The following is a 27,669-nucleotide window of genomic DNA, read 5'->3' as shown; positions in this document are numbered from 1 at the left end:
ATCTACATCATAAACTGTTTGAAGGCTGAAGGCACATTCCCTCTTTGTTATGCTGACCACCACCAGTGAGCTTGGTGCTATGCAAACAACCAGTGTACTTACTGTGCGTCAACATTTTTATTTGTGGCAATAATTAATTTTTGCCTAATGGCTAGAACAAAGGCAAAAGTCAGAATTTCTGGATTTTATTCCCACTGCTGCCACTTATTTACTTTGTGATCTTGAATAAGTCATTTACAGCTTGATTTTCAGACTCAAGAACACCCACCTCTCAAAGATATATGGAGATCTGTCTGCTCAGCAACTCTGAAAATCTGGTCATGAATCTTTCTGTTCTTCTGTTTCCACAGCTGTAAAATGGGTGTCATACTTATCTAATTCCTGGTGTGATTTGAAGAATAATTAATGTATTTTTTGTAAAGAACTTCCAATGAAAGGTGCTAGAGAAGTCCCAAGATTTATGTTGTACTATAAATCTCCAAGTAACAAATGGGTTATGTTGTTTTACTCAAGGTCAGATTAGTGTCTCCCCCTCTCCCCTTCTTTCTGGCAGCCTCGCCACCAGATAATGAACTTCTCAGGACTACAGGGTCTGATCCAAAGTCCTATGAAGTCGAGGCCGCATTCTTCTCTCAAATTAGCAAAATGGGAGTCTTGCATACACAGGACAGCATTTGACTTTTATCTGACAATTTGCTGAAGTGCTGTTGCCATGCATTCTGGATTTGGCCTGTCAGCGCTGTGGAAATACTCTTCTAAGGCTCACAACATTTTCAACAAACTATAGACACCGGGTTATTAATCACATGATAAGTAATAGTGTCATGAGTAGAGCTGGTCAAAATTTTTCACATGAATAGTTTATTTATCAAAAAATCCAGTTTTGGTTGACCTGAAACCGTTTGTGAATTTGACATGAATAGTTTTGGCCATTCACAAAATGGCCAGAGGAGGAGGTAAGGGTGGTAAGGTGGTGGTGATGCTGCTCCACCCCCTCTCCTTTTAGCCTTTAGCCCAGTGATTAGGGTACTCGCCAGTGACATGAGAAACCTAGGTTTGAATTCCTGCTCTGGAACAGACCCAAAACTGGACTTTTTCGATTCACCAAAAATTCCAAAAAATTTCAGATTCAGTTCAGCCTGAGCCAAAAATTCTCTTTAGATTTTTCACAACTGCCACCAAAACGAAAAATCAGTTATTGGGCCAGCTCTAGTCATGAGACACTATTTAGAAAAAGAGTATAAAGGAAGACAGGCAGATACATAGTCCGGACCAAACATATACTAGTTTCAATAACAAAGGAGCATTAGGGCTTTCATTGGTTACTCTATATACTTATATCGGCTTATGAATAAGCAGAGTTAATTTCCTGTGGTGCCAGCCCCTTCCGTTCACAAGAAGATATATTAGTATTAAACCAAATCAATTCTCATTCAGGAGATATGGCAGATTAATAATTCCTTTTTCTTTTCAATGTAATGTAGCAGGTCAAAGCATACTGTATAACCTTGTAGTAAATCTAACCATTAAATATGAACCAGATACAACTGCTGTGATTCAGAAAGATATTACAAAGGGTGGGTTAGGAGAGTTCATGGAATATTGTTACAGTTTTCATAAAAGTGATTGTATAATTTATAAAAGTGATTAAGGCATTTCTGAGTTCATGTAAGACAGATACAATGACAGTCAGACATAGGCACACAGAAAATGAGAAAACATTTATGAAAGCACATATTTGAACAGTTTAAAAATCACAAGATGGATTGGGGAAATTGAGAAAAATCTCAAATTACTCTACATTTGTAATTTTCAACCGGACATGATTTAGACAGCTTCCGTTATATCTGTGCAAATTTAGACAATTGCAAGGTTGATCCATTAATTTATCAGTAATGCATGTTTATAAATGAAGACAGGAACACCTGTAATAGCTCATTTTACAGGGGCAAAAAGAACCTTTGCAATGACTTAGATTTATAAATCTCTCTAGCATTATAGGGAATAAAGGGAAAAGATATATGTAAGAATGGTCATTCTCTCAGAGAAACAAGGTTTAGAATTATACAGTAGGGTTTAGAGTTATGCAACAGTTATACAGCAGAGTGCAACAAAATAGATAGGAGATAGACCAGTCTGATTTTCAAAATGAAGGGAAAAAAAAAAAAACTCAAAATACACGGGAAACATTCTTTACAAATAATAAGAAGTTACATAAATTAAGCACAGGGTCATTTCAAAGAAAAATACATGCTATAGAAAATGAATCAATTGGAGATCTAGTCACCTCCCATTTCTTTACAAGCATGTAACTGCCAGACCTTCATATAGTGGTTTTCAATTTACAAAAGCTAAAGCAAGTCATGTGTCATTGTATGATCTTGTTAATTTCTAATCCATTCTAGGAGCTATAGATTTTACACATTTGCATAATTATGTGTCCTCTCCAAATGAGAATTCCTTAATAAGAAATAACCTCTCTTACTTCTTTGATATGCCGTAAGGCCATGATCCAGCAAAGCACATATTTAAGTATGTGGGTAGTTCCACTGAAGTAAAGAGAATTCAAAATGTTATGTTTAATAACATTATCTTCAAGTTAGCTTTGGCTGATTCTATTATACAGTACAAAAATAAAAACAGATAATTTTGTTTAAAATATGAAAATTTTGCGATATCCATTAGACATTAAATTTCTTTTCATAATACACATATTGTTAAATAATTACAGGGATATTTAGTTGCCTTGCAAATTGAGTAAAAGCCTTGTTGCATATATTCTGCAGTCTGTAGTCCACATTGGTGGATGGATCCGTGCAGATATTGCCATGTGAGAAAATATCCACATAATAAACATGATGTACAAAGTGATTTGCTGAATATTTTTAAAAGTCTAGTTGCAATTTTCTAAAAATGCCAGGGATTTAGCCATATTCTTTCATTAATTTTAATGCAAGATCTGTAGCTAAATCTCTTGCCTTGATTTGAAAATCTCATCCTTTATCTTCTTAATTTTTGGCTAACACTCTTTAAGTCATGCTATTACAGGAAATAAAATGCTCAATAATATAAATTAAGGATTACAATAATTCTTTGAATTCCCTGGCTTCTGCCATATCCTTAATTTTATTTAAATATAGTTTTGAATTTAATTGCTTTGTTTAGGTTTTTATAAATTTGAATTTAGTGCTTATTAACTAGTAAAATGGCAAGACAAAAGAAGAGAAAGATATCACAGATCAATTATGCAGGATATGAAGTAAAACAAAATCTAGTATTAGAGTGCAAACTATAAGGAACATATTTATCAAAATGAATGTATTAGTCAAATATACCAGGATAAAATAATGAAGTTTACTTACCTGTAATCTTAGAGTGGCCTCTGCATATTTCCTTTTGTGGGAACCAGACACTTACGCTGCAAGGTTCCAGAACCTTCTGGAAAGCCGTTTCCACTGGAGCCACTTGTCCCTCCCTCCTTCTCTGCCCCTTTTATTCTGGGGGGTTCTGAGGTTATAAAAGGGAGTGGCCTCAACTGCCTCTCAGTGCCTTCCATTAATTCCTAACCTAAAACTTGAAGTGTGGAAGGAAGATGGGGATTGTTAATATGCAGAGATCCATTTTGAAGAACTCTGGTTACAGACCATTGTCTTGCATAAGGAAAGCAGAACTGCCAAAACAAGCATCAGCTCTGGATGCCATTCAACAGTGAACAGAGGCAACTGAACCTCTTTTTCTCCCAAAACAAGTCTTAATGAGGGATTTAAAAAAAACCAGACCAAACGAACGAACAAGCAAAAAACTAAAAACACACATATAGCCACAGTAGCAATTGTGCAATATGGTGTGATGAAGATGCTGTGAGGGCACATTATAGAAGCTCTTTTGTCCTGGATGACCCATTAGGTCACCATGATAATTGTGAAACAGTGGACAATCTTTGGATCATGAAAGACTAAGTCTTTTGGTGTCAGAACCCCAGATCCTTCAAAGTCAATGCTGGACTCAGTGCCATCTTAGTTGATCACATCTGAGAAATATCCCCTTACAAGGAGTATGGGAGGCAATTTTCATGCTCTTTCTGGTCCACACAAATTCCCTGCCAGAGGGGAACTTCTCTTCTTTTTCTTTTAAAAACAAACAAAAATCACTAATTGACAAACTAACAAAATTTGCCTCAACAAGTCAGAAAAAAAGGGGGAACCTAATAAGAAAAGCTCCAGGACACTGTGTGATCTGAGCTAGCTGTGTCTTTGGTGGTCAGAAGGAATTGAGGGGCAGCTGTGGACACTCCCCCTTTTATACCCTCAGAATACTCCATGATAGGAAGGCAGGTGGCCCCAATGGATGTTTTCCAGAAGGCCGCAATGCAAGCAGGAATATGCAGAGGCAACTAGATTACTGAAAATGGCCAAAAAAATAGGGCCTTTATAGGGCAGCCAATTAAACTCCTGCCAATTGTCCACAATTTGATTATCGAAGGTACTGCTGTAAAGATAATAGCCTGGAAGAATTATATTTTTGGAGCCATGAGCTGCACAGAGGATCAATTTCCTTTTTGATTAATCATTGCTGAATTAAAGCACAATATTTGGCAATAAAAACACACAGACAATTTTTCTGTAAACATGTGAACAGACCTCGGACCAGAATATTGGGATATGCTGTATAGGACCCTTCCACTTTAAAAAAAAAAAAAGTAAGTATTTCTGTATCACTCATCAGTGCACATGGAATAAAGTTTGAGTGGACAGTTATCTGATATTCCTATATCGGCTGCTGTTTTAAGTTTCTGCATCCAGTGAATAATATATTTTTAGAGACAATATTTCAAAACTCAGACATATGGTTTCCAATACTTTTAATCTATTACATTTCTAAATGTTCTTTATGTTCCTCTATTAGCTTCCAGATTTCATTCTGTGTAAGACACAGCATAGATGTAGATCATGAATGCTGCTATAGGTAATGAAAAGACAGCACTGAGTGACTCCATGTGGTGTGGTACCCTGTCTACATTTATTATCTCAATGAAGACCCATCATTCTGCTAATTACTTTTCAAATCTGTAGAGAGCATCAAAAGTGACTTTGGACAAGCTGATAATGATATAAATCTTCAAAAGAAAAGCCTCACTAACACAGAGATTTCAATATCACCTCTGCCCTCCTGAATCCAGAGGCCAAAATATCATGCACTTATCAATTTTTAAAGTAAGGTTACTCCCACTCAGGACTGGTACACATGTATGTATGTGGACGTGGGGTGGCTTAGTTTAAATAATATTACCACTATGACTCAGGAAGCACGACCATGAGTCACTGTAGGGAAGATGAAGATATTTATGATAAGAGAGAACAGGTAAGTGCACCCTGAAGTGGCAGAAGTTAAGGTGAAATTCACTCTAATGTAGAGGGTTTGCCATGAGCCACAATGCTAAGTCACGTGATGGTACGGCACACTGAGTGCTGATCATAAGCACCATCTGTGTACTTTAGATTTTTCTAAGGTTCCTATCACTGAGGTATCTTAGCAACCCAAACCAAAAAGAGACGTTGGTTGAGTATAAGCTTTTTTATAAAAAACAAAATAATTCACACTAAAAATTAGGTTATACACTCCAGGATGAGGATATGTGATTTTTTGCCTCAAAACAACACAATACAGCCACTAAATTCCTGGAAAATGTAAGTACAGAACATACACTTGGGAGTGCAAGGGGGAAGGCTCTTGAATTGTCCACATTCAGTTTGAGGACACAAGTAAAATAATTTCAAATATTTTATTAAACAACCCCCATTTTGCAACTAGAGAATTTGTAAAAGCATTTTAGCCAGAAGAGATGACTGGTTTATTCAGACCAAGATATCTGTACAGCTATTACATTATGCATCTTCCAGGCTCTGTAGCAACAGAAACTCTCTCTTGTTTCTATTGAATATTTATCACTTGTACCATCTATCGTTTTGACAATATAAAGACGGTGTAAAAATTAACTAATTAATCCGCAGAATAGCACAACACAGTAAGTCAGTATTCTTACCCTCTTTTTATGGGTGGAAAATGGAAGTTCAGAGGGGTTAGGTGACTTACCAAAGGCTCATAACCTAGTGGCAGAACTAGACAACTAGACTTCTATGTTAGGTCTCCCAGGACATATAATCTCTCTCAAATTGTATCTCACAGGCTTTGTTATTTTTTTTTTAAATGTACAGTGCTACCCCTCTTTGCATTCCTTCAACAGAGTAGATTGTACCAATCACTAGGTAACATTTCAGTGGTTGGAATGTTTTGAAAACACATTAATTTGTATTTTGGCACTTTCTAGATTTGGAGCTGGTTTCATACAACTGCTAACATTCTTGAAACACTTCTTCATTTTTCCCTAAACTCTGAGTATGAAAGGGTGTATTCGTGGGCTACCATCAGTAAGACTGGCTCCATGTACCACAATCAGGGCTTCTAAATGACTTCTAAAAAGATATATTTATATGTTTCTTAATAATTGCATTTATATCACAGACAAAAACCTTAAGAATAGGCAGCATTAATATTCCCCCTACTTTTGTTTAATAAACAATCAAAATCACTATTTTTCTACCACTATAATTCACCGATGTCTTATAAACATTTTGTTAAAAATAGTTCAAAGTACAAGAATGCCACTTTTGGTGCTAGCTATGGGCTAAATCCTATACAACGGAGCACAGCACAACTTTAAATGCACTGAAACCAAGCAGAGCTGAGGGAACAAATCTTCCAACTTTGGAACCTCCTACTATAGGATATGGAGAAGTAGAAGATATATCTCACAGATTTGGCTGCTCAATTCAGCAAAGGATTTTGGGTCACATGGGTCTGTACTGTACACAGCAGTGCCCCTATTTGTAGCCAATGTGTCTACTACCCTTCCATCCCATTTTTCTATGAAGTCCACTATGGATACCACATCTTTTTCACTCAGGGTTCTGTGTCATACCCCTGTGTAAATCTGCCTAGTCCATGGCTCATTACGGCCAGGAAACACATTATTTCTGTTGTGATTTGGCTTTATACAGACATTGCAAAGCTCTTCAGGATTTGCCCTTGAACAATTCCTTTACAATGCTGCACTGTTGAAACTCAGGAAACCCTCTTTTTAAAAAAATAAAGAAGAATCTGATTGAAAAATATTTACCATGAGATTTTACGCACTATATTTGCAGACTTGTGTTATTTAAAATGAAACTATATAATATAATCTGCATAATTAGTAATAAATTCATCATTTATCACTCTGTGGGATGTCACTTCTACAGATGTTAGTGAATCTGTGCTCCCTCTATCTACTATAAAGGAATTATGTACCTTATTCATATATCAAGTTGTAAGGCACTTCAGCACAGAAGCATTTCCACAAGTAACACAAAGTTGCAGAGACAGAATACAGCAAAACAGTTTAATAAAAATGGCACCGTTTGTTATGGTGGTGTGGTTTTTTGTCTGTGTGTGGGTTTTTTGTTTTGTTTTTTCTTTGAGCAAAGTTTCATAGCTGGAGTAAGATTAAAACCTTGGAAGAAAACTGTGTCTAATTTTCCCACTCTATAGTTAAAAACCTCCATGATCTCCAGCAGTCAAACTAAAATTATTCCAAGTATAAAAGAGCAGATGCTGAAAGCCATAGCAACTGTACTTCGATGTTCATGCCAATGAGCTGAATTTGCTTGAAGAAGACTATTAATTATATGAATAGAGTTTGATCTGAAGAGAAGTCTATCATGAAATCTGCTAAACTTTTTCAGGAAAATGAATTTCTTATCCCCATGTTTCCCCCAAGTTTTACTTGATATATCTTCCCTTATGTCTCAATAGAGCAATGAAGCAGATTTACAAAGAAGAAATGTTTAGCTTTTGTATTGTCAACAAAATACTGAGAAATTCATAATTTAAAAAGGGAACAGTTTTATAACCAGGCTTGTTTAAAGGTATTTCAATCAAATCTTAAATGGCAACAACCCAAGAGTCTAGAGGTTGCAACTCTAAATAACTTCATGCTGTTGTGTATGTTTTAAGGGCAAGTCTTTTCCCCAAAATTCTCCAATGTTGCTATCACCTTATCTCCACAGGTGGTTGCACTAGTGTCAATAAGGCACTGAGTCCACCAGCATTTTACACACTGTGTGCTGTAGACCTTCTCTAAGCAGCAGTAGACAACAGTGTTTAAAATGCCAGCACCTGCGTGGAGGTTTGTCTAAAAGAGTAGAGCTACCACTTTGCTATTGCCTAGTGGAGGTGCAATGGTAGCAACAACAGTGGTGGATTTGTTTGTACTAGGTTTTTTGCCCAAAGTCTTTTTAAGTGTCCTCTGTGCTCTGGGGAAAATGAGACCAAAACTTACATTCTGCAACAATGTTAACTAAGTCTATCTCCAGAAAATAGAATTCATTCTGATGCTTTCACCCCCATACATTACAACAATGGGGCATAGTTGAAAATACTCATTGATATAAATCCCTGTGATAATCTTCAATGAACAGCTTTTCCACTAAGCTCTCTAGGTGGCCTGGCTTCATCGGTCTCGATTTTCATGATGTTGCCCGGGTGGTCTAGCTTAGAATTTCCTTCCCCTATGTACCAAGGAACGGGGAAGTTTGTAGCCATATTCAGCCAGTCATCTCCTCAAGTCCCAGCTGCTGTGCTCTTTTCCAGGAAGCACGGATGACCAATGTACTCTTTGGTCTCTCCCCAATTCGTGACTGTAAGATTGGCAATAGCTGCCTGGCTCCATGGATGAGGGGACATTATGCTATCATTGAAATAACTCCCCATTGATGGGAAAACTAATGGCCTGGGAAAGCTCCCATGTAAGATGCAGCTCCTAAAAAGCAGGTAGAAAACACAAAATATTGGCTGGCTGGCTGCTGCTACACATAATTGGGAGGCACACTCTGTAAACAATCATAGACTTACTTCATTATCCACTTTCAAATCCCTCATCAACACCCTCCTTTACTGTAATGTATACAAAACACTTGACAATCATTGGGCTATTGATGTGCAGATCACAGCCATCATGCTAATAATGTCTCATTCTTCCTGTATTCCCCGGTCTTTCTGTATCTACCTGTTGTCTCTTGTCTTATACCTGAATTGTAAACTCTTTGGGGAAGGGATTGTCTTTTTGTTCCATATTTGTAGGAAGTGTAGCACTATTTGGTCCTGATTCATGACTAGGGCATGACAGTAATACAAATAAATAATAAATATTACTGAATTTCACAGCGTCTAGTTTGAGACAAATTCTAACTCTAGAAACTAACTCAGACACTGTCCCTGACAGCTTAAATATGCCCATTTCTCCTCTTCCATTCACACCAACCATCCCATCCCCACATCATCTCCCTGTGCTCCAGTAGCTCTCCGGACCTCTGCTTACCTCCAGCTACACAGTTGGTTAGGACATTCCCTTCCCCCTACAACTCCCTAGGAGGGCTTCCTGATGCCAGGTATCCCTTCTTCCACCACAGCACCCCTACCCACTATCTCCTAACCTTGGGCAAGGTTCTCCTCCACTGCTAGGCCATGCCCAGCCTACAGATTCCATCAACTGCTGCAGGTGCTGCAGACACCAGTCCCCCGAGTCCTCTGCTATTGTTCCCAAGCTTGGCTATGGCTAGAGGAACCAGCAGAATAAAGAGGCAGTTATTGCTGCTGCAGTGTTCCCTGAAGGCTGTAGGAGATACTGCAGATGGTAGAAGCTGAAGTTCAGCTGAAAGTTGAATTTTGTTTCATTTTTTCAGTGGTGGTAGCTCCTTCAGGAATTCTCCCTTTCCCTCCGCCCCCTCAACCCAGGGCCACAAACAGTTATGCCTTTCCAGAATAACCCATCTAGAGAAGAGAGAACTCCCAAGCACATGCACTCAGAATTTCCTCCTAATTCTTTCATTAGGAAAGGGGAAAAAGAGAGATGGAGGATGAATTTGCCCCTTCACAAGCGTGGTAAGGGATTCAGTCCCCAGACTAGCAGATGTCAGAGGATATGCTAGGAGCACAGCTGTCCTCCCCTGTTGCTTCACTGGAGTAAGTCTCCTTCAAGAACTGTATTTTCATTGGCTGCCCCAGTTACAGGTGCCCTCAAACGCCAACTCATAGAGAGTGCATAAAATCTGTATAGGTGGAGCAGGGGGGCCTAGCAGGAGAATAGTTCATGATAACAGTGAGTTGGTCAACACTGGGAAAGGGAATTCCCAGCAATATCTTCTCCTGCTCCTTCTCCACCCAACGTGGAATCCTGTGGATTCTACAAAAGGGTTTCCCTAGGATCAGGGTGCATGTTGTGGAGGGAGGATGCACAGGTTCTCACTCATGGACAGCAATGGGATCATATGTTGTTAAAATGATCAATGAAGGATATTTCCGGTTTGTAAGGTAGTCGCAACTGTATCCTGGACTGACTAAACTCTTTGGCCTTCACTCTGTTTTTTAGCCCAAGAGATAGTTCTGATCAACTTAAAAAGGAAGCACCTTAATATTACTGAATTGAAATTTTAATTACATTTTAAAAAAACAAAAAGCTACACTGAACAAAATGGGTGGTCAAACAGCTGAAAGGTATATTGTTGAAAGATTAAAAACAAAACAATACTCTCAGCTTTTTGGCCCTTTATTCTCCCATCATTTCCTTCTTTTAGTCCTCATTTTCCTCCCTACTTCCCTTCATCACCGTTCCTAAGAGTTAGTAAAAGTGTTTCATATTAACATAAATTATGGAACCTGAGTTTGCTTTTGCAGGCCCCTGAAAATAAAAAGGACTTGGTTTTGTAATTTCATGTGATCTTGAATTTGGTCCCCAAACTAACAGTGATGAGTTCCAGCTGCATGCTATTTCAGCGTGTGTGCAATACTACATTTTGAAACAGGTGCTATAAAATAAAGAATTTCAGGGGCTATCATAAGCTTCAGTTCCAGAGTATCTAATATATTATGGGGCTCATTAAATAATATAGAAAAAGATACACTATCACATTGCAGTAGCATACTTCAAGAACTGCAGTAATACATACTAGATACTCAAGTGTCAATTGCAGAAGAGGTATGTGGTCTTGCTATAAAATGATATATGCCATACAAGATACCAAAAACAACTGGAAACCTAATATAAATTCCTGCCCCCTCATGTGCTTACACAACTGAGAGTATGTCTACACTATAAAAAAAATATGAGTCCTTCATTTATCCAGCAGTCCTTAAAAAAGTAGTATATTTCCTTAAATGAACAGTATATTTAGCCACTTAATTTAGATATAAAAATCCTCAGAATCTTATTAGAGATGGCATGGAGCCAAACCTAACTGCTTGTATGTAAAGGTATCAAATCTAAATCTATTAATAATTTTTCAGAGTTGTGGCATTAAAATTACTGATGAAAAAATTAAAAAACACTCTCCTAAACAAAATTTACGGGTACAGGATTAGGAGTGGGATTCACAAAGGGATTTAGGCATTGCAATGCTGAGAGTCATGATGCCTAACTTTTAGGCACTTAGATAACCACAGGAATAACACCACGATCAACAAAGCAGTTAGGTGCCTAGGCTCCTTATACAATGAATGTGGAGAGACACCTACAAATGCGATCTCCACCTACCGTGCTGGCATTTGTAGAGTCACCTTAGCTAGCCAACGGGAGATGCCAACCAGAGGGGGATGAGCTAAGCCCGCTCCCTTCTTGCAAATAGGTGCCTAAGTCTTCTTAGTAATCCATTAACAGGAACCTTCTGCCCACAGTCAGATGGACTAGGCACCTCAGGTGTTTCTTGCAGCAATGAGTTAAGTGCCTGCCTTGCTCCACACAAAATTGGCAGTAGGAGGAGGAGGAGAAGGTGGTAGTTGTAAGCAAGTGCCTTAATCTAGTACTGTAAAGAGGCTAGCTCTTAGACTGAATGAGATGAGAGTTAAATCACAGATGCTTTTATTTGCAAGCATGGCTTTGACTACCATCTTCAAATGGGTGGTTCACAAATCTACTTTGCTACTGAGACATTCTCCACCTTCATCCAATCTAGAATCCCAGCAGGTTTTTCTGACATCTCTTTGTGAAGATGCAGTCATCTTAAATTCAGCATGAACAAAACTGACCTCTTCAGTTTCCACCATACACCTTCTCTTCCCTCCACCCCATTTATCTATCACTGTGAATGCCACCACTATCCTCCCGTTCACTTAAGACAGTAATTTGGGCATCAGCTTTAAACCAAATTTAAAACTCACTACTTCTAACACAAGATGTCTAAGATCAGGCCTTTCCCCAGTCTACATACAAAATCAAAAATTTCTTGTCCAAGCCCCCATTATTTTCACATCATGACTACTGTAATTTCCTCCTTTCTCGCCCGTCACAATGGGCCCTCAACCTCAATTGGTGCCTTTGGGTGTTTCCAAAATATAAATATTTACTACAACTCTAAAAACTAAAACTTTAACACAGCCTATCATCTGCTGGTCTGTAACATTTAAACAAAATGTATGACAGAATATAGAACAAAAGAGAGCTAGAGATGATTGGAGCTGAATAACGTACTTAGGAGTTTATGGCTTTTCCAGTGTTCTGTGAGAGAACTTTCTTTGAATTGAAAATCTGAATTAAAGTGCTTTGGAAATTATTAATTTTTAAAATTAAATGACTTTAAAATCCCCACACACTCTGGAAATTAAATACAATAAATATACAACATGAAAATGAGTCAACACATGCATTACATTAAAAAAATTTAGAAGAAGAAAACAAAAAACCTATAAATCTTAACTATAGTTAGGAAGCTCTCACTGTTTGTACTGAGTCACAAAGCATTAATCACCTTCAGTGATCAATATCATCATAGCAAACTCTCTTTTCTCCAAGCTATAAGTTCTGAAACCATAACGGGGCAACTTGTACAAAAACTTAATATTTATACACACCAGGATAAATTGGCAAGTATTACCATTTTTTGTAATATAGATAAAGTACAGGCTTGGCAGTAAGTATAGCATTCTTTGCAACCCTCTTATCTTTTGAACATTACAAAGACCATCTATTCATAGAAGATGCCTTGGAAAATTCTATTCATCCACTTGCCTGAAGACAGTAATAGTTGTTTAGGACAATGATAATAAATTTAAAAATTAATTCTCTTTTACTGATCTGACAAAGGATGGATGACCAGATTTTTTTGACCATGGATTGGTGAATTTTATTAGTGACTTTGCAAGGCTCTCAAAATGTTCTGCTCTCCTATAAAATGTTTATTTTATTAAGTTTACTATAGATATGTTTTTATTACATAGTACTGGACAATTTTCTTTTTTTAATTTTCATCACTGGCTATCTGCCAGCGAGCTGTTCCTCTCTGTGTTGCCATAGAGGTATTTCAAACTAGTCAATCTGCAGCTGAGTAGTAAGTCATCCCTGCTTGTAACAATTGCCACAGTGGAGCAAGCTTTAGCAATATTTAACATACTTAGATAACATGGGAACAACTGACCTCAATAAAAAAGAAAAAGGCAAATCTTGAATATGGACTTCAAATCAGCCTTAATGTATTTATTTTTATTGTCAGATTACAAGAAATATAACTGAACTAATCACTTAACCCTTGTAGACATGAAAAGTTGCACAAGTTTAACTTAAATCAGTTTTTAAACAATGTACTTAAACCCGTAATAAAAGGTATGTGGACACTTGTGTTAAGAATGGCTTAATTTAAATCAGTGAGGAATCAATTAAACTGTAATAAGCCTGGTTTACATGAATTTATCATCTACACAGCCTTTTAACTAATTCATCTGAAAAATCTTACCTCAAGTAAAACCAGTGCACTTTTTTCATGCAGCCAAGCTCCCAGAATCAAAACTGAGTACCAAACAGTCTAAAATCAGAAAAGGATGATTTGGGATTTATTTTATTGTTATATTTTCTGGAGGTATTTAGTCTTTGAAGTGAAAGCATATAAGATTATAAAATAATTTGTACTGAGAGTATTCATTGGTAGGGATGTTGAAAGCTTTATACATTGCAAGAACTATTACCTCCTGGAAATAGTAAAGCGATTCCAGAACAGATTTAATATCCATCAATTATATTTTCTGCAATTGGGAAAAAATGCCCTATTCAAATTTTACTATTAGCCCATGGGGTGAAGTAGGAGGGAACATGCTATACTACTAAAGTAAGAAAGGAGGAGGAGGAAACAACTAGGAACTCGTTTGAACCAATGGCTCTATCACAAATGAAGCACTGTTTCATCTCTTAGATTAGACACATTCTCCCCCAGAAGTCCACTGCTAACAACAAACCCACAACACAGAATTCGTAAAGGCATTAAGAACCCACACCTTTAATGATGACAGTAGCTTTTGGTGTAAGTCAAAACAAAGAAGGAAAAAAGTTAAAAATTACAGGTGTTTTTTTAAAAATGTGTGTATAAAAAAAATCACTCCAGCTTCTCAGATTTGGTACAATCATTTTGGATTTCCTAATATGGCACAATCCTCTCCTCTAATCCAAATGTCAGCATTCCCTATCTGCTCTCCCTTGTCCACAAATCACTGATTGACGCCACTGTCTGCACACAGAGGGAGAGCAAAATACTGAAGTGGAGTACTACTGTGCAGAACTGAGAAAAAGATTTCGCACATAGTTTTGTGTAATGTCCACTTTCATTCCATCAGGCAGTGAACAGAGTGACTAGATACTCTGAATTTATGAAATACATGTATGTTCACATTCCAGCAAGTCAGCTGTGAATTTCTTTTTAAAAGTGCTACAAATAATATGCTATACTTGCCAATCATAAACAATTTTTCCTGAAGTTGAGTTTCCATTCAAGAAGAAACAGTTCGCTATACTGAAGTACTGAATACTGACATGCACATAAGTGACAAAGCAGTCTCTAATGATTCCGAAAGCTATATGCTGATGAGATATATACTGTTATCAGGCAGACAGAGCGACAGCAGCTGTGTCCAGAATTGCAAATGATACCATTTCATGGATCACCTAGCTGGTGCCTGCCAGGCCAGCATTATCCCCACCACAAAGATGAGTAATATTGAACATTTTTCATAGGCAGTCTCCTCTGCCCTTTGTTCTGGAATCTCAGATCTAATCTTTTGGAGGGGAAGGCATAGTGAGGGAAAAGGGAAAGAATGGGTTGTCATGCACAGATTAGACCATTATATATTCTGGCAAAGCGAGGTCTTCCATTTAAATTGCTCTTGCTGTGCAGTTTACAATAACGGTCAAACTATTAAGGGTGAAGTACTGGGCCCATTGAAGTCAATGGGAGTTTTGCAACTGACTTCAATGGGGCCAGGATTTCACCATGGAAAAGAAGCAGAGGATCAAAATCTTACAGAACCATAATAACCTATCTTCTCACTCACCACAGTAAGGATTTTCTTTGCATCTTCAGCAGAGAAAAACGCTGAAGCTGCAGACTGTCATTGCACTGCCTATTAATATTAGTATATGTTGCTAGGAAAGTGCTTATATTTTGTTTTTTATTTTGCATAGTGACAGCAAGTGGCACGAAATCAATCCTAAATTAAACTGTTCTTAGTTTAAAGACAGAACTGAATATGGACAGAATAGGCATAGAGCAAACAAACCATTTGCTACAGTTGGGAGACAAAGAGAAAAGGAAAATCTGAGTACATATAAGGTACTGAAACTTCATTTTATAATGGAATTCGTATATATTCATCAGAAGAGGTCTTCAGCTATACAGAAAATATAGGCAGTTTTTAAAAAAACAGACACCAAAACAGGATGCTCTTTACATGCCATGAGGCAATAAATATCCTGGATGACCTCAGATTATCCACAGAAAAAAATGTTCAAGTGTGCCTTTTCTAGGTAGTCCATTGCATATTATCTCAGATATCATCTGATACTACTAAAGACATGTATTTATCTGAACTACCACCACACTGAATGGAAAATAACCTTGATGTCCTTCAGATATGAAAACAGAGTGCTAAAGACTCATTGTAATTGATTGTATGCATCTGAAATCTGCCACAGTACATAGAATATTAAATAGAGACATAGTTGAAATATCCCTTGCAGGCATTAGAATGTGTCTCTAACACTCTATTAACTATAGCAAAACACCCTTTTCCATCAAATTGTTATTTGATATACTTTACTAAAATTATGAACATCACTATATTGTAAAGCACTTGAAGTTATGGAACTGTTTTAGTTTTTGTTACAATATAAAAACCCTCTCACCCTCCACCTCCCCAAATTTAAGATGCTAGTGTAGTTACAATTTGAGCAATAATAGGCATTTTCTTAGTTATTACCAGGCAGATGATCAGTTAAAGTAGCTAGATTTGCCATAGGTCCTAATCTAGCTTTCAGAGTAGTTTCATAGAAAATACTTTGTTGCTTTAGAAGAAAATTAAATCCTCTTGAATTATGTGAATATTTCATTCTGTAAAAAAGTTTGCACATTTTATGTTTTCCTTCATTTTATAAACTGCTAAAAGGGCACATAGAAAAGATTTAACCTATTTTGTACAAATTTAGAGAAAAATAAAATAGACTTAATTTTTATTACACAAAGGCCTGTTTCCATGGCTCTAGCAGTATGAAAATTACATCTACTTTTCAGAACACTGTAAAAGGCCTACATGTAAAAGAGAACCACGACCAACATGTGTCCCCTAGAAATTATTTGAATATCAACCCATCAAAAATATCTAAGCACATGTACACACACCACAAAACATGCTGGATTAACCAGTCCATGGAGTGGATTTGGGAGCATTTGGTGATTATTAGTTCTCTTAAAGGCTGCAAGCTAAGGACAAGGTTTTAGCCAGTCAAAATGTGGGACTTAGGAAAGCAAGTTTAAACTTTTCTTTTTTTTTTTTTTTTTGGTAACTGATTATACTTGACAAAATTACATATGAATAAAACATACAAAGCTGTACTATTACATGCTGATGCTCTGTTAGCTAATAAGTGGTTTTTAAATTACAAATTGGTAAGCAATTGTGAGATGTCATAGCTCTGCCATCCCACTGAAAAAGCAAGATTAGCGCAGTATGTGGCGGGCAATTTTTAATTATATCTACTTATAGCTTTGCAGAAGAGGACTGGATTGTATATGAATAAAAACATATGACAGGCCTTAGCAAAGTTTCAGGCAGTTCCTAATTAGAAATATATGTTTTAGCTGTAGCCTATAGAACTAGCCTGCTTGCTTGCTTGTATTATTATTATTAGAGATATTTTGATATGATTATGTGATTCAATAATAAAATTAGACATTTTATTCAGCTGTAATGCAAAGTACCTTCCAGGCCACATCCTGGATGACAGCTACCGTTAATATATATATATTCAACCTTTGACTTAGATAAATGTAGAATAGGATAGGACATATATGGTCATAACCTTTACCCTAGACAAGTCAAGTCAACCTTTGGCTTAGATAAGTATCAATGTAGGACAGGATAGGACATATATGGTCATAACCTTTACCCTAGACAAGTCAAGGGACATTAAAAGGGGTTAGGGGCTGTCCCGATTACCAAGAAACTTTACAAGAACACCACAGAACCCACAATAAGCTAGAAATAACAAAGGTGAGATAAATGGCCACTTGGAAAGGGATGTGGATACGTCAATAATACGTACGAACTTAGTAGCCAATAGATTATATGTACCCCAAAAGTTTGAAGGTGGAAAGGCCAAGTATGGGCCGGAGGATCCGTATTCTGGGGTATAAGAAAGATCAAATTTAGCTCATCGGGGCAGTCGACTGTCAGCAACCCCTGCTTGAAGTTTTATTTAGTGTTAAGATTCATTCTTTATTTTATATTCTTAAAGTTGTAATGTTAGTCTTAGCTTATAGCTCTTAGCTTTGAAGCAGCTCTTATTCCACTCAACTCCAACTTGAGAAATTAGACATCTCTTTCAACCAAGTCCAGAAAGGGTGTGAGTATACTAGTTTAAAGCATATCATAGATATATCTATCAAATAAGTCTTTACCTTTAAGATTGTATTAATCCATTATCAATTTGATTATTCATTTTATTTTCTCTATATCAGTCATTTGTTTATTATTTTATGTTATTTTAATAAATTTATAAAATTATACAAATATTGGTTATCACTGGAATTCTTCCTGTGTTGTACCCGGGGTCCTTATAACTCACCTGAAGCCTGATTAAGGATATGAACCTCATAATCCTTTAATTAGAGCAACTGGCAAACCTATTACCCTATTCAATAAATTAATAACTATAAAATCAGGCTACATAGCACAAGTCACAAACACAGATGCAGCAAATCAACAGTAGAATACAGAATGCTAGGCTAAGGTGAAAGGAACATATGAATTTGACAAAAAATCTAGTAGGAAAAAAGCAATGAAGTGTTTTTCTTTTCTCTTTTATAAACTAAATAGAACATTTTACCATAAGGAAAAAGATCACACAAATCAATGCAATGAAGACATGATATCTATCTGCAACTTCTGTGTGAAGAGAAGTTTAAAGACAACAGAGTCACACATCCTCAGATTTCCTCTCAATCTCCAACCCTTTTAGAGCCCTACTATATTCATTAATTGCCCATGAGTAGTTTGTCTACTGTGATGTAGGTGGTTTCTGTTTTGTTTGTAAAATAGTAGACAACTATTTGTGTACATAGAGTATAAATCCAATAACAACTAGACATTTACTATCTTGCCACCCTTCCCTCAGAAGAAATCCCAATTGACTAGCTATGGACATCCTGCCATAGTAATATTCTACATTTGGAGCCAACCAGGCCATCCTTGGAAAATTTCCCATTGAGATTGTAGGACTGGCCTCTAAAGTAGAACTTGCTTAGATAAGATGTCTATTGCAGTTGAATATCTTGTTCTACTTGAGACTATGAAACTCCAGAGTATCCAATCCATGTTGTACTGAAATCACAAGCCATGCAGCTGATGGTGGTTGGGGAAGCAACCTTTCTGCCACCCCTAATCCCAGGGCTATCCAAGGCCTAATTTAGCTCCTGGCACATGTTATTAAAGCAGCCTTGAGGCTCTAAATTGTGCCTGGCTGCACTAACCCCGCCCCCTCCCCAAAGAGCTGTTCTGGCAGCCAGAGTTCCCCAAACAACAGCAGTATCCATTCATGTCCTGACAAACCCCTTACACCAGAAGATCCTCCAGAAGCTGGCTAAGACCAAGGAGTCAGTATCTGGTGCAATATCTTAAAATTTAGGTTTATGTACTAAGCTAATGTTATTATATGTTTCTGATCAAATGACAAAATGAGAATGAGAGAGAGAATTCCCCTCCTGCCAAACTGCCAGGTAACTATTTGGTTCAAACACAGGGAACACCATAAGTGAGAACAGGGGTGAAATGGAAGGTGACCCTCAGCCTAACCCCTGCATAACCCTCAACTGGGGATTCAGAACCTGAGCTGGAATCCCAAACACCCTCCCTTCATACAAAGATGAGGGGGAAGAAGGGGTAACAATTTGTGTGAGATTTAAGTCACACACTGCTCTAAACCCAAACAGAATTGATGCCAGTAGCCTCATGTATCCTATGTTTGACATTACCTCAGGAGTTTGCCCCACTACCTACAGGCTGCAAGCTGCGACATTTTATTGTTTATTTTTTATTCCAGAATCATTAACCCACCGCCAACTAACAAGACAGACCCTCCAGGCTGCTGTGAGGAACGTAAAAACCCACCAGACATCAGTCACTCAAGTCTAGAAAGAAAATCCCATCCCAACCCCCCCCCCAAAAAAACATCTGGCGAGGTCCACAGCACACCCAGTGTACGTCTACACTGTGATAAAAGACCCATGGCTGGCCCAGGGTGAGCTGATTCTGGCTCATGTGGCTATAAAATTGTGGTGTAGATGTCTGAGCTCAGGTTGGACCCCACGCTCCAGAACTCCACAAGTGGGTAGAGTTCCGGAGCCTGGGCTCCAGCCTGAGCCGAAACATCTACACTGCAATTTTATAGCCCCTCAGCGTGAACCCCATGAGACTGAGTCAGTTGACACGAGCCAGCTGCAGGGGTTTTATTGCAGTGTAGAGACATATCCCTGGAGACCTGGTCAGGCAATTACAAAACAAAGAAGGTTGAGTGTAGTGGGAGCACTCTATGGAAGCTGACTGCTAGTCCGGGTACTTTTTATCCCTCAGAAGGAGAGCCACAGAAGCCAGTTGACTCTCTTGGCCTCCCCTAAATAGGCCAGTCACAGGCTAGAAGTGATGCCTAGCCGTCCTCTCACCCCATGCATGCTTTCTGCTTACACTTGGGAAAGTATGTGTGAAGCAAGCAGAAACCGAAAAGGACACCAGAGTGTTAATTCCCTGGCAGTACAACCATCCCCTTCCTGATATCCTCCTCACAGCTGAGGGTAGAGGGAAGCATTATACAGAACCTGTAATATTTTACACCAATACCACCTGCTGCAAGGAATTTCAGCAGAACTCTCTCACCTACAGGCTAATAAAATATACACAATAAATTACAAGAAGAGGTGATTGCAGCATAAGATGCTGTTGCAACATTTGGATTTCTTTCTTTAGGAGAGGATTAAAGGGTCAGGTATAGAAGCAGGAAAGTGGTGTTAAGATAAATAAGAAATGGGCAGGCATGCTAGGCCAGATGGCCTTTTTCCTTTCTTAACATTTCTTATATTCTTATATTCAGGAAGGATTGCTCAACAGGAATAACCCTTCCCTTGCAAATGCTCCAAAACATTATGCGGCATGGATGTTCTGCTTTTCTGAAATGGAAAACTCAACAACACTTTTGTTAAAAACAAATCTGATTGAAAAGGATGTCAGTTTGGAAGCAAACTAAACTGTCTGTAGAAGGGGTCAGAGAACAGCTATGCCAACCAGTCAACAATTTGCCTATATTAACATACTAGTGCAAATTCATCCTTGTTCTAACTCCTCTGAAGTCAAGAGTTAGGGATGAATTTGACACCAAATAGAGATATCTTTCCACTGTTTCAACAGAATAGTTGACCAGTAACACTATACAATAATTTTTTAAAGTCCATGAAATTAAACAAAACATCAAAATATTAAGAAACTGTGGTTGATTAAAAAACATTATTGAAAAACGTTGGAGGGTGGCTTTTTGAAGGTTGACTTTTGAACTTTAAAAGCAGGAAACCTCTCATTTTCCCAGATTCCAAACTTACCAACTTCACTAAGTTACGGAGTGTCAATATATGTTGCAATCATTCTGAATAAGATTGATCTAAATCATGCACTGACAGGTAGTGGGACATCCATCAGTCTTGCAAACTAGAGCTGAGATATTAAAAAGAAGAGAGTAATGGGCAAAAATAATTAATTGCTCAAAAATACAGAGCTGATGTCCACATGATATCTAAGGTTGTCAAAAACTGAAATACGATTCAGGAGAAATTCTGTTCATTGTGCATTGTAACCACAAGTGAATGAAAGCAGCACAGACACAGATCAAACATACAATCATTGGGATGATCAAACACCATTTGAGATCCTTCCAAAACAATTCTTGAATCATGTGTGCTCTCTCATGCTACCATTTGCAGGACTATGAATGCAGGAAGAAGGATGATGCAATCAATATTTTCAACCCTCTAGCAAGAAACTATCCGTCTCAAACTTCAATCTAAATAAACAACAAGGACTTCTCAATTCCAAAGAAGAGGTAAACCATGTGTGTTCATTATAACAAAATTCTCACACTATTGTTTTAGTTTATTTTTGGTGTTTTTAAAAAACAAAGTTAGTGGAAAACCCTTACTGGACAGGTGCCAAAAGAATCAAAGTAAACAAGATTAATACCCAAAAAACATTTGCTGTTATTTGAAGCAGTTTACATTGCTCCACACACACACACCTGATCCAAACCCACAAAAGCAAAGAACCAAAAACGTACGCCACCTCACAATAAATACCTTCTTCTCCTCTCCCCACAAACACACTCCTTACCATTACTACAACTACAGGCCATACACCAAACACCACAGGCCATGTACTACAACGTTAGGACTGGCTCTCCCTTTATGCACACACTCCCGTATCAAACTATCTTTTCCCAACACTACTAGTTGTGGATATTTGGAGTAGTGCAGCATAGTTATGTTGGAATGGGGTGGTTAGCTAAAGGAGTAATGGAAGGCTGGCATCCCTAGGAAAGACAGGGGACAGAGTTACCGATGAAGCATATTGTCTGTGTTGTTGGTTGGTAATTGAAATCAATGGAAGTTTTACCTAAATTAGAACTGGGCTCTAAATCTGGTAAGAAATTCTCAGCACTAGAATCCTTGCAAAGTCAGTAATTACACTAAACAGAAAATGTTTGTGGTGGCGGCAAGAGAGGGAAGGAAATTACAAAACAAAGTTTTACCAAAGTGAAATATTTTTCCTTCTGTTCCATACTGGAAGAAACTACTTGTCATTCTAAAAGGATTTTAAATTATGAACATATAGCCTTATAGAAATGATAAATTCTAGGTTCTCTCCTCTCTAATTTACACACCATTAACAACTTGGAGAGACTATTAAAGGAAATTAGTCTATAGTTTTCTGATTCCCTCTCCCCCTGCACACCAGAGTAATAAAACAAGATAAAATAAAAAAGCCAAACTTTCCCTTCTGTTTATAGGCCTCATCTATCTCCCATGACTTCACTGAGAGCTATCTGAAACTTGAATGCCATCTGAACCAGGAATTGTTACTTTAAGAATACCAGAAAAATTGTCAAATTAAATATTGATACCTGCAAAGGGTACGTATTTTAAATGGTTAAGGCACTTTAGCCTGTAGTACAAATCCTGAATCACCCAAGTCAATGGAATTCAGGAGGTGGACAGGAAAACAAGGCTAGGGACACCTAACGAAAGACTGTTTTACTTTTTAAATTATCTATGGAACAATTTGACCCAAACCAACTGAGAAACTGGTTAACCATGGTTTAAAACTAGTATAACCCACCAAACAGCAATATCTTGGTCCAATACAAGATATTACTTCACCCATCTTGTATCTGTATACAGTATACACATTACGTAAATATATTACACACAAAAAACTATGTTAAAGAGCATGAAGGGTGCAAAGTCAAGCCCTCCAAAGTTTGGAATTACCAGAATCCAGGCTGCATATACAATCTTAATTTGGCCCCTTTGGGTGTATACATTATGAGACCATCCTTAATTGTGTAATCACATGCTATTTTTGCCACAGGACCCCTGCCTCATTCCCTGCACACCGAATAGATAACTATTTTTGATGGTTGGCGCTTGTAGGGATTATCACCTAGTGATCAGGCGGTTAGGCCCTTTAAAATGTGGATGGGGGTTTTGGAAGGGGAGCCCAGGCTCCCCAGCATCACCAGGTTCCGACCTAGGGCCCTGTGAGGCCTTAAGGCTGCCCTGGGGGCATTTCCTACCACCCCTCTATTGTCCAAAGTTTGCAGTCTGTCACAACAAGGTGCAAAGAGGTCAGCTTACTGCTTGGCACCTCCTTGGGCCAGTATGGCATAGCACCTCTCTCTTTTAGTGGGGGCAGTAGTTGCCTCCTCCTGTGACCAGGTCATTTCCAAGTCTCTCCCTTTTTGGGATAGCCCATAAACAATACAAGGAGAATTAACAAACAAACGGAGTTAATATGAGAGAGGGGGAAATGCCTCCTTCGCAGGGTGTATCAGAAGCAGATCCTCCATCCCTTACATAAGGACCTTCAGACAGCTGTTAGGAGTTAAAAGTCTGCTCTCTTCCTTGATCTCCCCCCAAGTGAGATGTTCTACTTCCTTTTAACTCCTCCTCCAGTCTGTGCACTTCTTGCAGGGATGGGGCTGGCTAAACCCAGAGCTGCTCCTTATCACTGACCATTGTGGGGTTTGTATACCTCATCACACTGTTCAATATTTTGTTTCCTCCATATTCTTCACTGGGGCCCTAGAACTTACTTACTGCACGTTATTCAAACTCCGTTCTGAATACAGAATTATTAATTTCCTCATGGGTTTTTCAGTGGTACTCACCATTATAGTACCTGGGTGCCTCACAGACATTCATTAATTTATTTTCATAACAGTTCTGTGAGATGAGGGGGTTGATATTATCCTCATTTTACAGATAGGGAGCTGAGGCACAGAGAAATTAAGAACAAAGATGTCCACTAAATTTGGGTGTCCAGTTAGAGTTAGCTGGGACCTGATTTTTTCAGGATACTTAGCATTATATAGAACTTTGTGTGTTCAAAGCACATCTCCCACTGACTTCCGTTGCAGATGTGAGCACACAATGCTTCTGCATATCAGACCCCAGCATCTCATGTCAGACACCCAGAAAGCGAGGAACGCATGCATAGCAACCACCTGTGAAAAGTCTGGTTTAGGTGACTTGCTTAGCATCATACAGGAACTCTGCGGCAGAGGCAGGGATAGAATTCATTACTCCAGGGCAGCGTTTGATTGTCTTAACTACGAGACCCTTTTTTCCCTCTTCTTGCCATCCCCTGCCTCATTCACTACACATCTTCCAACCTCTGCAACAAATGAGGCAGGAGTCCTACAGACAATAGTCTTGTTTACTACACAACGCTGATTCTATTCTCAGAGCAGGTCCATTTGCGTACTGAAGGAAGCAGGAAAATAGTATGCAATCATGTAATTTAAGATTGTATCATAATTCATATGCTCAAGGGGGTGAATTAAGGTTGCACTGCACAGACCATCGTCATACTCTCACTTCCTAACTTTTGAGCGTTTGACTGTGCAACCTTCATAATGTTCTTTTAATATATATTTCTGTGGGTAACTTCCTAAGTTTAAAAAACCTGAAAAAAAAAGCAGTTCCATCCTATGGCATCGCACTGTCACCCACAGTGTCTTTAGATCTCACACACAGACCTCTGTCACTTGAGCTAATGGAGTAACTGATAGCAATAGTCAGTTTTCATCCTTTATGTGGAACAGCTCTCACAGGTGATGAGGCACACACTTTGCCAGTGGGTTTCAGAGATATTTGCCGAAAGCAGGGAAATGGTGAGATCCTGGAATCTTGGTTTCTGCAAGGGAGCATGCTTGAGTGGATCCACAAATTCTTCTTGGTCCCTCCCATTTCAACTTTCTGTCTCATCCCCTCTAACCTCTCTCAGTCCCAATCTTCTCTCTTCCTCAACTCTGATTATTTGTCCCATTCTCCTTGCCTACCCAGTCCTAGTCTGCACTCCTCAAGCTTCTCATCCCAGTCCCAGTCTCCCCCTCTGGGCTTCACTCTCCAGCTCCTAATCTCGTGACTGACTTCTAGTCTCAGTGTCCCCACCTGGTACCAGGTTCCCCTCCCCCAACTCCTTGTCCAATTTGGCTCTTTCCTCTCCACCCAATGGCTCCCAGCCCATCACAGCCCAGTGATTCCTAGCACTGGTCTCCTGGTTCAGAGCCTCATGTGATCGGTTTTTCCCCCCACCCAGCCAGCTAGCTCCCAGCCTTTCTGCCCCCAGTTTCCCTCATTAACTCTCAATGTCAGTCTCCTGCCCCCCAGTTTCAACTCCTATCGTCTTTGGCCAACCAATCCCAACTCGCTCTCTCCCACAGCTTCCAGTCTCTTTACCCAACCAACCCCAGTGTCAGACTCCCTGTCCAAATCTATTATTTTCTCTTCCCCTAGTCTAGTTTTTGTCTGCTCTGCATTCAGATCAGATGAATTCCTTCTCCATCACGTCAACAGAGGCTTGCTGAGAGCACAGAATGGACAGTCTCTCCCCTCTCCGTTACAGGGCCCAGTCCTAACCTGATCCAGAGTAACTGGGAACAGCCATGACAGGGAAAGTACTTCTGATCCCCCATAGTCCAGGGCTCGAGCACATTCAGTTGCTCTGTGGGGATGGCACATCGGCAGTCCTGTGACATACTCAGGAGCTGTGAGGGTACGGAGCATGCTTAGTCACTCTGGGGAATAGCGCAGCTGTTATCTGGTGAGCACTAGGATCTGCAAGAGGCTGGGGCCATGCTGAATGTTGATGGACTCTTCAGAGATTTTAGCAGCTAAAATCAAAGAAATCTCTGAGCATGTGTGAACTACAATTTTTCAAAGGTTTACAACTTGGACAAATTTTGGACAATTTTTCCACAGAAGTGGCAAAATACACATCCCTGCCCCAAAGGCCACCCTCTCCCAAATGTTAAGTCTCTACTCCAAAGCCTGGGGTCACTAGAGCATTTCAAATAAAAGATCAAGCTTTTTTTTTCATTTTTTAGCATGGACAAAACTACATTTTAAAAAATGTATTTATTTATTTTTACACAGCTATAGTCTCAGAAGTGGCTCACCCACTGTGGTTGAAATTTTTCAAAATCTTGAGGCAAAACACCCAGCAGGGAGAATTTCAACCCAGTTAAAGGTCAGAAAAATAATAAGCAACTGAAAACTGTCTTATAACAGGAAGTGTCAGGTAACCTTAATAAAAAGTGATGTTACCAACCTCACCTATATCACATACACACTATAGATACACACGTGTGTACACACTGTATATTTCTATAGGTTTTTAGTCCATTGTTAACCAGGATTTCTCTCTCTCTCTCTCCTAGTTTGGGTCAAATTGTTGCATACCTCAATTGATTTGTACTTTTCATTTTTTGTACTAAAGAGTTTCCAGTGTGGCTTTACTGAAGGTCACAGAGAAAGAACTGCATGCTGCTTTCTTTAAAGAAAAGGAGTGTTCTTTGAAGAACAAGTTAAAAAGTCAATGTCCTGTATAGCTCCACAGATATTAATTTTGGGTATATTTCTCCTAAATTTTTGTTTTGGCAATCAAAATTTCTCATATACAACCTCCTACTAAAGAAGGTTCACTGTAAAGCCCTAGATTGAATTGTTTTATTAAGCTGCTTGAGTCTGACTGATGACATTCAAAAACATGCTGAGTAATAAAACACACTCAAGCAGGTCAGCAGCATATAATTTTTGCACACCTTGTGTCTTTTCACACATGCAACCACTAATGGTGTGGACGAGAGCCTTTATTCACATGAACTGTGTTTTCATACACTTTTTCTAACTGCAGTAAGTTTATATAAAGTTATAGATATAAACATTAAAATGATACAGGCAACTATTTCAAAGCTTTTATGGGAAAGTGAATTGATTTTACTAATTAAAACAATAATAAATCCACTATATCCATATTTTAGAAGCAAACTTTAGTTGCATCATTCAGTATTGTGATCAACTGAAAATTACAAATATTGTTCCTCAACTTCTCTCAAATTCTGTCTAATTTCCTGTAACTGCATGCATATGGGAAAGGAAATGTGAATACATTTAAATGGTATATTGTACTTATGATTTTATTAGGATATGAATAATTTTTGCATATTATCTCAAACAAATTTAGTATGTCACTTATCCATGGCGATATTCAATAGCAACTTTAAATCTGTCTTCACAGCAGCCCTCAATTAACACACCACTAATGTAGTAATATGTATTATAGGTTTTTTAATGGCGTTAATTAAAAATGAGTCTGCTGTATGTAAATATTATTTCTTTAGCATACTTTATCAATATAGATATAAATTCTGAGGTAAAAACATCAGCTTCTGACCAGAGGCAATTTGGGTTTTTAACAAAGGAATCATATGATATATAATGAAGAGAG

This window comes from Emydura macquarii, unplaced genomic scaffold (assembly GCF_026122565.2).
Source record: "Emydura macquarii macquarii isolate MOO-44397 ecotype Brisbane River unplaced genomic scaffold, CSIRO-AGI_Emac_v2 contig_3108, whole genome shotgun sequence".
NCBI classification, from domain to species: domain Eukaryota; kingdom Metazoa; phylum Chordata; order Testudines; family Chelidae; genus Emydura; species Emydura macquarii.
This window is presented reverse-complemented; position numbering follows the sequence as displayed.